This window comes from Geospiza fortis, unplaced genomic scaffold, assembly GCF_000277835.1.
Source record: "Geospiza fortis unplaced genomic scaffold, GeoFor_1.0 scaffold274, whole genome shotgun sequence".
NCBI classification, from domain to species: domain Eukaryota; kingdom Metazoa; phylum Chordata; class Aves; order Passeriformes; family Thraupidae; genus Geospiza; species Geospiza fortis.
In genome coordinates, this window is record NW_005054485.1 from 287,672 (window position 1) to 292,743 (window position 5,072).

Genomic DNA, 5,072 nt, shown 5'->3' on the forward strand with positions numbered 1-5,072 from the left:
TTTCCCTTTCCTCTGCCCCAAGACTCATCCATTCCTTAATTTTGTACATAGTCACATCCAGTAGATGCCTCTGAATGGATGTAAAGATTAAAAAGCTGCAGACTACACAACTTTTATTATAAGCCATAGTACTATGTATGTTAAATACAGCACTGCACATCAAGCATAGAAAAGGAACAATCTCATTTCCATCCAATGCAAGAACGAGTGTTCACTAAGTATGAACAGTGGCCTCTTTAATTTTTTTAAATTATCTTATTTTTATTATTGATAATAATTAGTCATTATTATAATGTTCCTATTGATTGGGTCACATTAGCCATTTTTTTGGAGCACATCTGCTCTCGGAAGGGATATCTCAGTTCTCTCATGGAAGCAGAGCTTTTCTGTTGTAATTCCATCTGTGACATAAATAATAGATCCTTTGGAAAGTAAATCATGCATGACTTACACAGCTGACATCACTCAGAATCGTGGAAGAAGTGAGTCATCTGCCCTCAGATGCTGTAGAAGTTAAATGCCTCAGAATCTAAGCAAGAGTCATGTTACTTTGGGAATTAGCCATACATTTACCTTGAATGAGCAAATTGGTCAGGCACTTGCCATACAGAGAGCTGAAACCATAGAAGAGGGCACCGTGCTCTGGTAGAGGACCTCCCCAACCCCTCTGAAGCCAATGACAAGTGTGTTTGCTGCTCTGTTTAACCAATCTTCCTCTTTCTGCCATATTCAACCATCCTGTTTCCAGCAGTGCTTGCGGGTTGGACATTGGGTTCCAGCACATTGTTGTGGCTATGTCCTGCCCACCCTTTCCTGCAGTGTGTGGGAGTGTGTGGTGGTCTGCATGTTAGTCATGGCAGACCCATAAATATCCATTACGTTTATTGTGCTAAATTACTGCATTGCCTTGGGGAGGTCACTTATTTTCTGCCCCACTGAGATTCTTCACCTGTAAAATGTAGGTTTCAGTCTCTACCTACTGTAAAAGCATAAAGTGAGGATGCTTCTTAGTGCTGTGCAGGACCTAATTAATATTACAGAAGTGTGTGGTATCCCTTGATGCTAGCAGGGTGGAGAACATTTTTTTCTCACCATTATCTTTGTGGCCTTTTGCAGACACAGGTACAGAGGTCTCCTCAATGAAACACTGTAGATATCACATAATTGCATAAGAAAATCCAAACTCTATGGGAGATGTTGACTTGGTAATACCTACATAGATTCAGTACATAGATAGACCTATTTTGAAAGCAGGTCCTCATGATCAGGTATCTGGCTTGTCATCTGAAGAGCTAATCCTGAAATTTTGCATCTGGCTAGGTCTCTGTAGCTGATGCTGTAGACTTACCATCTCAGTCTCACAATCTTGTCAAGAGAATCAGTGTGCAGGGTGCAGAACTAGGACATTGCTTGTCCCTGTCCTGGGAACAACAAAATTTCCTAAGTACATGGATGAGATTTGAAAGCAAATACACTCTTTCTGCTGGCAACAAAAAAGAGGATAATATCAGACATTTACTTATTTACCTAAATTAAACATTTTACTTCAATGGATTTTCTTTTCACTTGTTCAGTGCAACTGAGTTTAGGCAAACATCTCAATATTATCCTGAATAAGATCTTTTAGAAGACATTTATCACCTTTCCAGGTAAGCAGAAGAAATCTGTACCATGGTTAAGGAATTGAGCATTAGAGCTCTGTACCTTCCAGTAGCATCTGTTGCAATAGGAAAAGAGTATTTGAAAGAGAATAATACAGTATGCCCTCCTCACACAATTTTTGTTCAGGTGTTGCCATCCTTGCTTCTTCTCAAATAATTTCAATCATAATTTTCTATTGAATCCAAGGCAGAGGCTGAAGAGGTTTGACTGATATACAAGTCAGAACAAGTTGATAAAGAAGCAACTTGTTTCAGGCTGTATCTATGAAAAAGACTTGTTTGTTCAAGTACAAGCTGCCAAGGGCTATCCAGAAGGCAAGTTTTACTCATTTGGATAATGTCACTGGGACTTTTTTCCGCCTAACTTTCATTTAAAGCAAGATGACGGCTTCCCTCCTGAGACTTTCAATAAACCCAGAACACTTTATGAATCTGTGCTTGGGTACAGCACGGTAGTGTTGAACAAGTTACCATTTTCTAGGAAGAGTGTCCTACTTGCCCCATGCAAATTCTGCAACTAGTAATTTGAGGCTGTTTAAGTAAATCTCACAAAATTGGAAACTCTATTTCTGTCACAGGGTTAGCAGCTCATTTTAATGCTCTGCTACAGAGCATCCAACATCCCCGAAAGTGAAAAAGCAGACCCTGGCTCTTGGTTTCAGCCACTCACTGGCCACTAAATCTCCTAACACAGAACACTGACATACAGGCATCAATACTTTTGAAATGCCTTGGTTAATCTCTGTGGCATGCATCCTCTAACACATAAGTAAAACCAGCAGAAATATGCCTGTGCTAAAATGAACACATCTATTCATATATTCCTCTGCCCTTGTGCTGGAGAACTCTGCAAACAAACAAACAAATGAGAAGATAAGTTTATTCTCCTTTACTTTGGCTTTTCTCTACCACTTGCTTGCTGACCTTTCCCTAGCCCCCATTACTGATTCCCTTCCTCATCCAACCAAATACTGTTCCTGTTGTAAGATCAGAATTTTCTGCCTAGCATTCACCTTGCAGAATGTTAGTGCTGATTGTTTTCACAGTCTCTCTGGCAGCTTGATGTGCATGTTCGTGCACGCATCTGCAGAAGGTGGGGAAATTGGAGAAAATGGGGAGAAGAGAGAGAGAAAGGAAGAGTGTTTGGTATCATTTTAGATAATTGTGCCTCAGCAGCTGTGGCATTGAATGACTCGTCTAAGTCAGGATCTTGTGCAGACTGTAGTAAAATTTCTTAAGCAGGTAGTGCTATTCCCTGGGCTCAGAACACTAAGAATACTGCCCTTGTGAGCTGAGCTCCTGAGCTGTGTGAACATCTGGACTGAACCCCTGAAGAGGGCCATAGAATCACTATACTGAGTCATATAGGCCTCATTCCAGGTTCACAGAACAGGACGGAAAGGGAAGGTGGTTTATTAAATAGTGTTTACTGAGTGTTTTTCATTGTGGGGGCTTCCCAGCTCAGCAATTTCATCACTTCTGCATCTCAACTAGCCACACCTGCACCAGCCCTTCCTCCATTGACAGGAGTTCCTCCAGGTGTGAGCTGCTAGTTCCCATTTTCCTTTTCTTGCCATAAGAAACATGACAGAAGATCTGCCACAGGAACTGGATAGGTTTTGCTTGGTTTTGCCTCACATAACTTTGGCATGTTTCATGAGTAGAGTGGACCTCTCCTCTAGTCATTCCATGGTCCTGAAGTGCCTAATCCATGCTGAACAGACTCGAGAGCAAGGCACTCTCCCTTTTCTTCTGCCCATCTACTTCCGTGCCCACTCAGAACTGGTAACAAGGGACACAGACACCTTTGGCTCACGTGTGGAAGTCAGAAGCATTGTGTCACATACTTCTCCCCTTGGCACTCAAGCAGGTGATGAAGCACTTAAACAAGAGACCAAAGAGAAGCATGGTTCATTGTTTGGATTCTGAATATCTTTTTGTCTTTCATGGCATTGTTTTATTTGCATCACTGGTCTGTTCAATCTCAGGTAAATGAGGTATTTTAGTTTTATAAGTAGTTTTTATTTACACAGAAAGGTTGTTGGCTAGACACTGCAGTCATTTTCCCTCACAACTCCAAGACCTTACAGGTTAGTAAAAAAATAGTCAAAGGGCCTTCTCATTTGGAGGGTAAATGATTTAGTTTGCCATTGACCTTGAGAACTCACATTTATATGTAGAGAAAGCCATATGAAATCAGACTGCAATATTAATTATCAACGCTACTCTTGTGTTTAAAATGAATAAAACAAAATATAAGATCATGTGTTTAATCACTTTGGAGTTCCTCTGTCTATGTTTCTAATATCATACATTGGCTCAGATCCCTCCCAGCCTCTCTCCTTCATCAAGAAAGACCATACCAGTGCTGCTGAATACATCTTTTTGCCAAGCTTTTTGTGCTAGAACAAGCATTGTTAGAAATTAGCTGTTGTGATCTAAATGTAACGTCTTCTGTATCTGAAAGTTGTCTGTATTTGTTCTGAATATATGTTACCAAGATAACTGTTTCTTCATGCACTGAGTTAGTAAAATGTTTCAGTACTGTCATTAAAAAAATTGCCTGTTTCTCTCTTTCATACACACAGAGAAAAATTTAACTTAGTCATGCATTCTCTAGTAGAAATGCTCCCCAGCTTTCTTTCAGATGCATGCAGTACTTGAAGATTATTTAAAGTAGAGACATTGTGAATGTGATTTTAATTTGTTATTTTACTGGTATTTTTTCCTGCATGATGTGGGTAAATGGTATGATGTTCTTTTAAAATGGAATCACAGCCAATAAAAAACCCCAGTGATTTCATAAATTGTTTGCAATGCTTTCCTGTGAAATTCCCATCAGGCTACATTTGGAAATCGAAGCATGGTAGCTCATATACAAATAGAATGGTAACAGAATTGAGGAACAACATGGATGTTATTTGAATAAATATGCTCATTGTTTCATTTGTCAGAAACACTGATGACTTTTGATGTGCACAGGTGATTACCAAATTTTAAACAAGTTTTGCCACTAGGAATTAGTTTTCCTTAAGAAGAGCAGAACAACACACAGAAAGAAACACAGACATTTAGCTATGGTGTAGTGAGAATGTTTGGATCTTTAGACAAAAAATGTAAAACACTGATTTGCAATGACATGAAATGTATCTCAGGATCCAGAACTTGTGATATATACAACAAAATTCTTTGATGGGCAAGTTCCACACAGCTAAGCCTCATTTTACTTGCTTAGGCACAAATCATGAGCTGTTGTATTCAGCATGAGTATTGCATCACGTTAGAAAAAGATATTACCATACATCTCATAGGAAAACCCAATTCCCTTTTACCTACCCTCCCTTAGGACCATTGTTTGATCATTCAGTTTTTTTGGGGTGTTTTACTAACAGAAGCAGCCACAGGACTGTC